The sequence below is a fragment of the Cervus canadensis genome, chromosome 8 (genome assembly GCF_019320065.1).
Source record: "Cervus canadensis isolate Bull #8, Minnesota chromosome 8, ASM1932006v1, whole genome shotgun sequence".
Classification (NCBI taxonomy): domain Eukaryota; kingdom Metazoa; phylum Chordata; class Mammalia; order Artiodactyla; family Cervidae; genus Cervus; species Cervus canadensis.
Window position 1 is genome coordinate 76445088 of NC_057393.1, and position 13026 is coordinate 76458113.

General features: G+C 38.5%; 1 long non-coding RNA gene across 3 annotated transcripts in view; it reads left to right on the forward strand.

The window, feature by feature from the left end:
• The window catches only part of LOC122446836, a 59404-nt gene that overhangs the window by 40280 nt on the left and 6098 nt on the right, over positions 1 to 13026 (forward strand). For all 3 annotated transcript variants that reach the window (XR_006271001.1, XR_006271000.1, XR_006271002.1), the window contains one exon: positions 2373 to 2439. This is a non-coding gene — a long non-coding RNA (uncharacterized LOC122446836). The remainder of the gene's footprint in view (positions 1 to 2372; positions 2440 to 13026) is intronic.

Genomic DNA, 13026 nt, shown 5'->3' on the forward strand with positions numbered 1-13026 from the left:
ACTCCATTTCCACAGTCCCTAAGAATACAGCTGAAAAGTGACCCAAACAAGCTGCATTAACGTGATTGTAATAATAAGTGGTTAGTAAACAGCTCTAGCACTAAAGACTCCCAAGGCTAAGGGGGACCTTAAAGGTCATGAATGACTATTTTACACTCTTCTGATGACTCAAGTGACATTCAAAAACCACGATGATAGGAATCTCTCGGCCTCCCAGCTTCAGGCAGCTCTAGTTGATACTCATCAAATTTCCCCTTACTGGTCCTAGATGTAACCGTTGGCACTAATGAAATGTTAACTTCCCCTCCAATACCCTGACAAGCTCCTTTCTAATGCTTCCTCATTTTCTTGGGTTTCCTTCCTTCAATGCCCTAATCACTGCACATGCTCCAGTTTTGTTTTATTTTGAGAAACAAAACTGAGAGTCTTTGGACAGCAAGGAGATCAAACCAGTCAATCTTCAGGGAAATCAACCCTGAATATGCGTTGGAAGGACTGATGCTGAAACTCCAGTATTTTGGTCATCCTATGTGAACAGCTGACTCACTGGAAAAAAAAAATCCCTGATGCTGGGAAAGATTGAGGGCAGGATAAAAGGGCATCAGAGGATGAGATGGCTGGATGGCATGACCGATGCAATGGACATGAACTTGGGCAAACTTCGGGAGATGGTGAGGGACAGAGAGGCCTGGAGTGCTGCAGTCCATGGGGTTGCAAAGAGTTGGGCATGACTGGGAAACTGAACAACAACAACAAACATGGGGTATAATCTCATCCACACAGGATAAAACACAATTAGCAATAGCTTTATTCTAAGGACTGCCTTCCTGTTTGCTTGAATTTGCTTTTGTGGCACTTATATCTGAGTGACACTTAACATCCCTAAGTGAAATTCCTAAGTGACACTTAAAATTCCTAAGGGCTTCCCTGGTGGCTCAGACAGTAAAGAATCCACCTAGAATGCAGGAGACCCGGGTTCAGTCCCTGGGTCAGGAAGATCCGCTGGAGAAGGGAATGGCTACCCACTCCAGTAGTCTTGCCTGGAGAATTCCATGGACAGAGGAGCCTGGTGGGCACTAGTTTTCCTGCTGGGACTCAGATGGAGCCAAATTTGAATTGTTTGGTGGGGAGGAGGGAGAGCAAAAGTGTGAGGGCATGAAAAATCCTGAGAGGAAGGTCAAGTCGGGATCTGGAGGAGGAGAAAGGGAGAGAGGTCTCCAGCTCAGTCCCTTGAGGCTCCCCCTTCTGTGCCCCCACAACTGGAGTCCCTCTGTTCCCTCCTTTTTCCCTCTAGGGCCAAATTCTCTTAGAACCTGGCCCCTCTTCTACTAGCATAATCTAACCTGCACCTCTCCCTTCATCAGCCGCTTTAGGGAAATTTGAGCCAGAAGGACAAGAGAATTTCAGGAGAAACAGCTTCTAAAGACAAAGCAGTAGATGATGACAGCCAAATCTCACATTTCAATAAAACCCTGGCCTCTGAGATAATTCGAAAGCATTATAGGAATGCCAACATTATTTCTTTGCCCCAAGATTACCATCATTTCTAAGGGATGAAAAAAAAGTGGGACAAAGTTCCCACCAGTGAGAACCCTTGAAGGCATCTAGAATATATTCTCTTACATTCTCTTTTTTCATCTTTTCTTCTCTCTTAGCAACAGTAGTCTATCATTTCCATTTCAAAGTCACAGACAAAGAAAACAGAAATCTTACAAGTCTGTTCTCTTTCTTATCTATCCACATTACCATCCCCTCTAAACTGCAGGCTCATCTTTTACTGGAACATTGTGTTCCTTAAACTTAAAAAGCAGACAAAGAAAAACATGTGTATCCTGAGTTTTTTTAATTGACCTCGGATCATTTGGGGGTTTTCTTTTGTATCTGTTAACTCCCTTGCCTGCAGGACTCATCAGCTGAATTTTCCCCAGTCCAATTCTTAGCATTCCAGCCTCCCATCACTAGTTGTTCCCTTCTCAGAGGACTGACTTCCTTAATCAGCACATCTGAAGCTATGACACCACATTGCTCCCTCTCCTCCTACCATGCCTTATTTTTCTTAAAAGCCTGACTGCAGCCTAGAATTAAAGACATGCTTTATTTGTGTTCTGTCTTTCTCCCCTACTAGAATATCAGCCCTCTAAGAACAAGGATGTGCTTTTGTCCACATCTGTGTCCCAGGGCCTGGAACACTGCTGCTATATACAAGTTTCTCAGTAAACAGATGCTTAATGAACAAAGCAATAAATGGGTTATTTAAAGTAGAGATGCAGAGACACTGGAAAGAATGTCAGATAAAAACCACATCAGAATGATGTGCAACTGTATATGGTAGAAACCGCTTGTTTTAAAGTGACTTTTGTTTTATTTTTTAGATAATATAATCGGAACTTCTCTGTTTACCTGAAAATCACGTCATAGACAAGTTAAAAATGTGGAAAGGTAACATTTTAAAGAAATTACTTACAATCCTAATACCATAAAAACTGACTTTAAGAGCTTTGGGGTTTGTTTAGAATTTTTGCAAGGTTTTCAATCTTTTCAAGATGTTTTCCCTTTGAAATTTTTATGCTATAGAGTTCTTCTAATCTGTTCCCTGAACTTTTAAAAAATCTGTTTTCATAAATTTGCCCTACTTCTCTGATTTTTTTCAGAATTTCTATCCCCATCAGTTTTTTAAACTCTTATTTCTATTGTTCTTTAAGATTCCTATTATTTCCGCATGCCCAGCCAGCTCTTCCTATGAGTTAAAACTTGATTTTTTTTTTTAAATATCAACTCCCCCATTCATTTCCTCAAATCTTTGGACAATGAAATTACCAAGAAGGTACATCAATGACCTATTTGATGCCCTGAGTTTAGCTGAAAATGAATTCCAGGACAGTTGGTTAGAGACCACCATCAATACATATTTCATAAAACACTTGTTTCATTTAGTCTTAAAACATTATTCTACCATTGTGGGTATACTGTAAGAATTAAGGTAATGGAAAAATACTGAAAAGAGACTTCCTAATAAATCTATATTCATTCATTCAACAATTATTGAGGACCTATTATGTACCAAACACTGAAGCACCTGAGATACCAAAATGCAAGCAGAGAATATACTACTTAGGAAAAGCACACCAACTCATTCTTATTCAAATATTTACTGAACAGCTACAGTGTGCGGTCACCACTCTAGGCATATAAGCAGGGAAAATCATAGTATCAGTGATCAGACACACTTGGGTTTAAATCTCAATTACATTCTAGCTTATAAACTGCTGAAAAAGTTACCCAGAAACTGGGAACAAAAACACACACTTAAAGGACTACTATTAGGCTGGAGAAATTAAATCACCCAAGATACTGATGATACAAAGATGAGCAAAATAAATTCCCTTTTCTCTAGATACTTGAAGTCTAGTAGATAATATACATAAAACGTAAGCATCTTGATATTTTTTTATTTGTTGAATAAAGTCAAATCTAATACAGGACAAAATGTGTTCCTGTCATACAATTCTTTTCTACAGAATGGTAAGTTTCTTTGTACACCTCCTAAGATAGTGTCTTTTGAGTAATAGAATACTCAACAAATGTTAAATGGATGAACAAATAGATGTTTTTATAAGTGACTCTTCCACAGTATCCAAAAATCATGAAATTTTCTCTTAAGAATATTCACTTCCAAAAACCTCATTTAGTATTATTTAAATTATCCTTTAAGAGTTAGAAATGAAAGTATATTTCTGCTCATCAAGTAGGATTACAAAAGATACTGTACCTAATTTTTCAAGTTTTATATCAAGACGGTTGAAGGACCCAGGGGTACTTTAAGTTATATCTCCCATGTGAAAATCACAAGTTGATTTTTGGTCTTCAAATCAGTGAAGCTTCTTTTGTCTAGAAGTAAGGAACAATTTGGCAACTTTGGAAATGTCTGCATATTTTCCTCCATACACGCTGACTTTGTGAAAAAAGACAGGAGGAGCCGGGGTTGCAGGTTTCTGGAGCACCGAAAGCTAAAAGTATAAACAGTGACTAACATGTTAGTCATAATAAGCAGCTGTTCCTTAACAGGACAAGAATTAACAGGTTTAAAATTCCACAGGAACATCAGCATAGACAAAATAAAGAACTTTTTATCAGCCAAGAGGGACTCTAAATTGGGTGACCCTAGAAGAGCATGTGATGTAAAGATTTGGGGGTGATTATACAGTTATCCTTGAAGTAATTTTAATTAGCTTTTCATTAAGCTTTCCTTAATAAAAGTTAGGCAGACAAAATGATTTTCCAAGGTCTTTCATTTCTGGCAGGTTTGAGACTTTGCTTATTTTCCATGTGTCCCCTAGAGGGCAGCGGTGGCCCAAAACACAGGAAAGGATTTTCTCTCTCACCCTCTGGTGATAACCTCCACTCCAGTCTCTTAATCATCTTTCACTGATCTACCTGCTGTATGCAAGCTGACAGTGGCATGTTTATTTCCGAGTACCTAACGAGTAAAATCATTAAATACTACAAAAGGACACTGCGTGAAGCATACTTTTACGGAGACTGAAAGTACATTATATGAAGATTGTATTTTATGTTTGTGTGTATTAGTTCACACATACATACACACACACACACCCTAGTTGGTCCTTTTTATGCATTTTTCATGCATTTTTGGAGTAGAGAAGGGCATGAGACAGTTGGAGGAAAAATAAAATGGGCCAAGGAAAGAAATCAAAGTTTTTTCTTTCGGTTGGTTTGAAACAATCCAGTTATTACTGAATGCCTATTCATCCATCCATTCATTCATTCAGGAGTCACCTATTAGGTGCTACATTTGGCAATGTGTGGAACAAAGAAACTCCTACAGGGATCTTATAGTTAAGAAAGTGATGCTCAATCACATTATCCAGAGAAGGACGACACAGGAGTATCCCCAGCTAGCAGCAATGTGCCATAAGAATCGGCTTCTCTGACACATCGTATGGATTTCTTTTGAACGCTCATGCAGTACGAAAACCTTGCCTGGTCCAACAGAGCCCATAACTTTCTATTTAAAAGGTGATGACCAACCACAGGAAGCTACCTAAATGGGAAAGGAGAGCCTGAGTGTGCATTTTTCTAATGCTGAGGTTTTCTTTTTTAGTTAATGCTGCTTGTTTAAATATTTTATTCTGCTCATAGACATTTTTATGCAAAGGGTGCAGCTTTCAAAAGAGCCTTTTTGCAAGGTTGCCCTAAAAGCCTCTTATCATGCTTGTGAATTTATCTTCTGGAAGATAAAAATCTTTTTTTTAATTGTATTCGGATTATTTGCTAATTAAACCTCTTTATTCACTTTCATTTTATAAAATTGGGAGCAAGATGCAAAACCTCAAGTGTGTGAAGAAAAAGATTAACAATACCAGAATTGTAATTCAGTAAATATTTGCTGAGCCATTTGGGTCTTTTTGTATGGAGCAGTGGGTAACAAAAACGGTCTACCTGTATGCCAGTGAGTGGCTGAGGACATTCCTGCCATAACTTTGGGTCAAGCCAAACAGTGTGGTTTATGTGGTTGCTTGTTTACGCAGGCTGCTTTGGCTAGAAACTACATGTATTTGCAATACTTCCTGGGGGACTTCTACCATCACATTTGTATCCATGGTCTGCACCACAAAGACCTTGAGACATTAGAAAATAGACTTCCAGTCCTAACGATATGGCTGACGGGCCAACTAGCCATTTATGAGGGTCCAGTCCTAGATTAGGAATGATGTATTTGTTTAAATACACAGAAACTGGTGGGCAGTTTAAGTGACCCTGCCCTGCAGAGGTCAAGGAACAGAACCACAGCATTGTCAGTGTACAGGTTACGTTCAGGATGCCAGGTCCAACCCAGGAAGGAGACAAAATTGTTACAAGTGGACCAGAAACCATAGTGTTTTTAAAATTATTTCTATTTGGCCATAATGGACCAAGCCAACTGTTATTTCCAGGGCTACAGAGAATAATATTAAATCTGTATCAAAGGACAAATAAGCATCTAAGTACTTGTCAAGTGGAAAGCTTCCTTAGAACAAAACAGAAAATTAGGATTGCAAAAGACCTAGACATTTACACTAGACATTTTATGAGGGGAAAAAAATACACTATATAATTTGCTACTTCCTGAGGATGTGGAAATTTCCCCTGAAGGGTAAAAAACAATGTTTGTAGGAAGAGTACGTTTAAAAGCCAGTTTGGCCTCCTGACTTTATTTTGCATTTGTGGATTGAGACAAGCCTATGAAATTATGAAAAGGCTGCTGCTAAATGTTAATCATTCTTCTATCCCCTACCACTTCTGTGTTCTTATATTTAAAAGGAAAATATAACCATTGCGCATATTTTGATACATTATCTGTTGTAGAATAGTGCCTCTTTTTCTGTTGAGAAGGGTTATTTTGAAGGTCAGAGATAGACAGGTGATTTTAATTTCAGTTCCAACAAGAACTGCAGAGATCACTAACTGCATACAATTCATCAGCAGATGTTTTCAACCACGTGGCTCATTTTGAAAGTTTCTACTCAGGACAGTCCTAGCATTGGGTCTCAGGTAGAGAAAAAATGGCCACCTCCTTTAAAAATATAAACAACCATTACATTTAATAGCACTGTAACAGCATATAGAATAACCTGTCTGACTTAGAATTTATAGCTTTATTAAAAGCACTTCTGGGGGTTATGAACTGGGAGATTGGGCTTGACATATATACACCACTGATACATATAAAATAGATAACTAATAAGACTCCTATATAGCTCAGGGAACTCGACTCCGTGCTCTGTGGTGACCTAAATGGGAAGGAAATCCCCATAAAAAGAGGGGGTGTATGTATACATACAGCTGATTTACTTTGCTGTACAGTAAAAAAACATAATATTATAAAGCAACTATATTCCAATAAAAATTTATTTAAAAATACAGACTCCACCATCTGGCTCTCACCACTGTGGCCATGATGAAGACCGCATCTTCCCAAGGCGGTAATAATAATTTCAAAGGTATTAGAGATGGAGAGTTGAGGGTAGCTAAGCTTCCAGCACTTCCCAGGAGGCCACAGAACATGCAGTCCCACTGTAGCCACTGCAAGTTCTTCATGACTTGGGCTGCGATTGCCCATAAATAAGAAAGTGTCTGATGGATGGTGGGGACATGGTCCAAAATACTAACATCATTTAAAGCTCTCTCATGAATATTTCCAGTTTGAATATTTGGTCTAACTAAATAGTTCAAACTCAGAGATTCTATGAATTCTATGAAAGATTCTATGAATATGACTTTCGGAAAAAAGCAGTCCTTTATTTGATACAGTATGTAATGTTACAAATGCAGATCATTAAATTTCCTGTTCTGTAAGCAGGGTACTTTGTTCCTCTGAACAGCTTATTTACAACCGGTGAAAGTCACATGCCTGACTGTAGACATCAGACTCTGTTTGGATTACTTAGATAAACATACTATTTGATTAAATTCAGCACCATAATCAATAGGGGGTTCTGGTATCTCATTAATTACATTCTATGGAAACTGTATGGATGCATCATTTAATTAGATTTCTCACTTAGTACTTATCGGAGTATAGGCAATGTCATCATAGTTTTTTTACACATGGTAATGAAATCACTGGTACATTACTAAGATTAAATCATGAAAGAGTATCTACCCTTCTGTTCTCCTTTCTGCTAAAATTACCCAACCTTTTTACAGTACCCTACCTGTGATGGGTGGGGCATGCAGAATTTCAAAGCTTTCCACAACATTTACCAATCTCCATGTGAGAAAAAAATTAGTATTTCCAGTCTGTTAATCATTATGGCATTTTAGAACCTAATAGCTAATTCTTAGAACATTAACAACATCTATCTTTATTTTGTGTTCAATATGTACAGTGAATGTATTCAGTGTTCCACTTACATGATCTTATTTAATATTCAGAGAAACACATTGAGGTTTCTGTCCATTATACAGATGGAGAAAGTGAGGCACAGGTCACACAGACGGTAAGGATGGAGCTAGGACTGAAATCCAGATCTGACTCATACTGAGACCAATCAAGTCTAATCCACTTATTTCACAGATGCAGAAACCACAAGCCCAGAGGGGTAATCTGTCTTTCCAAAGGGCACACAGCTGGATAGTGGCAGACAAAACTAGGATTCAGGTTTCTACCTGTTACCTTGATTGCCAGGAGCCATCAATATAGGCCTGAGCTACTCAGCTTTTGATTTTGTTTCATTCCTGTTGTAGCACAGGGCAGCCAGGTTCAGACATGTAAGCAATATCCATTAGCACTGCTGCCTATGATGTGTATGTAGAGCAATCACATTTTTAATGGACTCTGTCTGAGTCCTTCCTAGTCTACATAGCTGTTAAAGAGGTCTGGAGTTAATTTATTGCTCACTTAGAGTCAGCATTTGGCACAGTTCCTCCAATGGTAGAGCTGGATGTCTGTGGATTTTGATTTATCCTAGCAACTTTCTCCTGGAAACCCCTGGAACCTTTTCCTAGAGAATGTCATACCGTAGCGCCCTGTTCCAGGACTGGGAACCCCGACTGCTTCACAAAGAGCCTTCAACTCTGAACAGCACAGATCTGGCCAGGTCTTTTCCTTGCTTTAAATACTCAGATGAAATTTTGATCACGAAAGTGTGTTAAATTGTATCATTTGTCTTATCTGCATCTATTAGATATGGTTTGCTATTCTACTAATGTAGGTTACATTATTGAGTTTTTAAATAGTAAACCAACCTTGCATTCCTGATCATTTGGTCTTGATGTATCATCCTTTGTTAAGTTGCTGGATTTGCTAATACTTTGTTCAGGATATATGGGTTTATGCTCATGACATCCTTGTCACATTTTGTCAAATTATGCTGGCCCGACCTTGGTCCAAGTGGTGGTCACATAGGCATTTACATACATTAAAATTCATTGAACTTAGGATGTTAAGACTTCTTGCTGTGTGCAAATTATACTTCATTTAAGTACAATTTTTTAAAATTGTTGAGATGGCTTTACCTTGTCCTCAAGCCATGCTGATGAGAATTGTCTTCAAGGCTTCTGACTGCTTGGACAGGCAGGTAACCTTTGTTACTCCACCTTGCACCATGGCCGCATAAGACTGCGCTTAGTTACTCTAAACTATCATATTCCTTAACACTGTCAGAACTTTGCTAACATTCTTTCCTAAGCACAGAAGGACTCCTCCAGACTGCTTTTTCTCTACCTGGGAGAATTCCTTTCATCTTTCAATGCTTAACACAAATGCCATTCCTTGTAGGACACTTGCTGGAAAATTCTGACCCCTCCACAGCCACTGAAAGATGAGTTAATCCCTTCTCTGTGCTGCTATTGTGCTAGGCACACAAAGTTCTAACACACGAAACCAATCCTGTGTGTGAGTGTTTGTCTCTTCCATTAGGCTAAGTGCTTTTCTGAGTCTCTTTCTCATCTTTGGGTACCTAGGGCCTAACAGTCAACAGGAATACTTGGCAAAAGCTGAAGGAATGAATGCTTCCTTCAATACAAAGTTGGGGGAAGGGAAAGAATAGTACATGGTAAAGTTGTTACCATTTTACAAAACCAACAATCAAATGAATGTATATCCCCTCCAAAACAATTCTGGGAGAAATGGAAAAGATCTGGTATAATTATGTCAATATATTGTTACATTGGAGAAGGAAATGGCAACCCACTCCAGTATTCTTGCCTGGAGAATCCCATGGACGGAGGAGCCTGGTGGGCTACAGTCCATGGGGTTACAAAGAGTCAGACACGGCTGAGCGACTTTTTTTTTTATTATTATTGTTACATTAAAAGTTAATTCAATGGAATTTCCCTGGTAGTCAGTATATAAGACTCCCTTCTTCCACTGAAGAGGGCCCAGGGTTCAGTTCATGGCAGGGATCCCTGGTTGGGAAGCTAAGATCTCAGATGCCATGCAGCATGGTCCCCCATAAAATTTAACTCAAAACTTGGAGGCTTAAAACAACTATCTCACTTATTTGCTCCTAGTGCTGCAGCTTAGGCAGGACTCTGTGGAGATCCCTGCATGTCTGGGGGGTTGTTCAGCTGGTGATGGAGAATCTACTTCCAAGACGGCTTCATTCACCTGGTTGGCAATATGCTGCTGGCTATCAGCTGAGAGCTTAGCTGAGGCTGTCTTCTAGGGCCCAGATATTTATCCATGGGAACTCTCCACATGGCTAGGTTAGGCTTCTTTTAAGAATGGCAGTCCCAGTATAGTCCAACTTCGTACTTTGTAAGTCCTTTCCTTCTAAGTACACAAGCAGAAGCTGCCAAGGTTTTTTTAAGACTTGGGCCTAGAACTGGTAAAGCTTCTCTTCAACCACATTCTATTGGCTAATACAGGTCACAAGGCCAGCCTCTTCCAAGAGGGACCTCCCCTGGCAGAAATAGAGAAGTGTGGTTCATTGGGGACCACCAAATTAACATGCTACCACAGTGAAGATGTTACCACATTAATTTAAAAAATGAAGTCACTTTTATTATAAATTCCTACTCTTCCCTGTTGATGGTTGATCTTGAGTTTTTTGGTTTGTTTTTTTTTTTTTCAATTTAGAAGTTTATATCTACACAACCTTTTAATACAGTTATGCTTACTCATCAAATAAAATAAATTTAGCTCCTCTGACCTATGCAATATCAAGTTCCCAAACCCTTTTAAAGCTAAAACCTGTTGGGTTTCTTTTGCAATAGACTAGCTCAAAAACTTTGATTTCTGAAGGAAATCAGAGTTTAACAATTGTATACTGGACAAATCTTCAGAAAATTTACAGTCATATCAGTGTTCTTTCTAACACACAGTGCTTAAAACTCAAATGTTTGTGGCTTCAATTTTATGCTTATAAAAATGGTATCAAGTTCCCTGTGATTTCTTAATTTAGAGGTGCTTGACTTTCCCACCTCCCTAAATTTGGCATTAGCCTTCTTGTGCTTTTAACCACATGTTCTGAGGACCCAATTACTGACTTTTTAATCTGATTAATGGTGGGGTCTATGTCTGTCCTGGCAGAGAAAATACACTCACAAGTGATGTCTGCTTACAGGAAGTCCTTCCCCTTTGCAGCAGTATTATATAGTGGTTATGAATTTGGATTTGAATTTAGACTTAGAATTGTAATCCTTGAACTCCCCTTTCTAAGGATATGGTCTTCCACAAATGACTTAACTCTCTATCCCTCAGCTTTCCCATTTGTATGATGGAGAGGACAACAGTACCTCACAGGGTTGCCATGAAGATGACATGATGTGATAAAGCTTCTAAAGCACTGAGCAGAGTGTGTCAGGCATGGAGTTATTTTGTTAAATTGTTGTTATTATTATTACCAGTGGAAAAATTGTTAAGAATCCTCTTTCAGGTTTCCAGAAATAGATTACAAAGTGTGTGATTATTCTAAAATCTTGGGTTCCCTCCCCACACCACGTTACATATTCTGTGGACCTGCCTTTTTAGTATTCTCACTATCAATTAGCCTTTAATTCAGGTTAGTTTTTAGAATGGGAGAAAGAGGGAATGTGAGTTGACTCCGAAGGCTTAGTGGTGCTTACACCACTGCACCTAATTGCTTGGGAACAGTTGTAGTCACTCCGAAGAGGATTATCAGCCTATTAACAGATGAGGTCCAACTGAAAATTTGTGGACTCCCACGATAGTTATTTCAATGTGTTAATTGATCAAAATTAATGGCTAAAAATGGCTATGAATTTAATAACATGTTTAAACAAAAACAGTTTAACTCATCAACTATGATAGTACATATTAATTTTCAAAATAGTCACATTCCTTTGCAAACAACCAACAAGCTTACTGTATACATGGGTTTCTGTTTTCTTTGCAGTCAAACACTGGACCCTTTTGAGTATCTGTCACTAACAAGTTATAGATGACAAATTTAGATGAAGAGAATGCTTACTAATACTGGGTCAGCTGCCACCAAGCTACATTAACTAATTACAGTGTTTTGTAATCAGCATTGCTGGTATATACCAAACTGGCATTTTAAATGAATGCATTTGTGCTGTGTAATGATAGTTGGCAATTATCTGTGGTTTGGAGTAACCCAGGACAGTTACTCCTTGAATAATTTACCACAATGACCCACATGTCCACCCAATCAGGAAGAAGCCTCCGAGCTGTTTGCAATGACTGACCCATGCAGTACACTGTTGTGGTTTTATTAACTGTGATGTTCACAAGTATGTTCAAGAACACTGTGGACTGTTGATAGTATTCTAGGACCACAAAGAAGAGATCCTGGTTAAATAAGCACAGGCAGCTCAACAGAGAGTATTTCCCTCTGAGAAAGGCACAACTAACTTTCACCTATAAATGCCCTGGGAAGTCTTGCAATAAGAAAAATAACTTCTCTTAAGAAGAAGATAAAATATAAAGTATTTCTCCAACTTACTTTAACATTTATAAAGAAAGGACTATTTCCCTTTTTAACAGAGTTTCATTCAGGGTTGGTCCCACAGAATAAACTTTGGAAAATGCTACTTGACATTTTTATCTCCTCCTGTTTATCTGTAAATTCACAACTGGATAATTCAAAAAATGCTTCTGTCAGTTTTCCTTCAGTTTAATTTTGCTCCCCTCTCCTCACCCTTTCTGATCCACTAAATTGCCAGATTTAGCAAATGAAAATACAGGATACCCAGTTACATGTGAATTTCAGACAATAAATACTTTTAAAATATGCCCTAAATTGCATGGGACAGGTGAATGTAACTGAGTGTCCTATATTTTATCTAGCAAGCCTGACCCCCAAGCCAAATGAGAGCCATTAGTAACTAATGAAACTGTCAGTTTAATTTAGTGATAAGTAAATGGAAAGAATTCATTCAATGTTTGTTGAGTATGTTTTTTTTTAATCTTTCATAGTAAAAGAAGTGTACAGTGCTTTTTGAGGTCACTAGGTCTTTGGTGTTTTTGTAATAATTTCAACATGCAAAGTGTATTCACTCTGGACTGCCATGAACTTTGGTACTCCAGGCTGAGGCTTT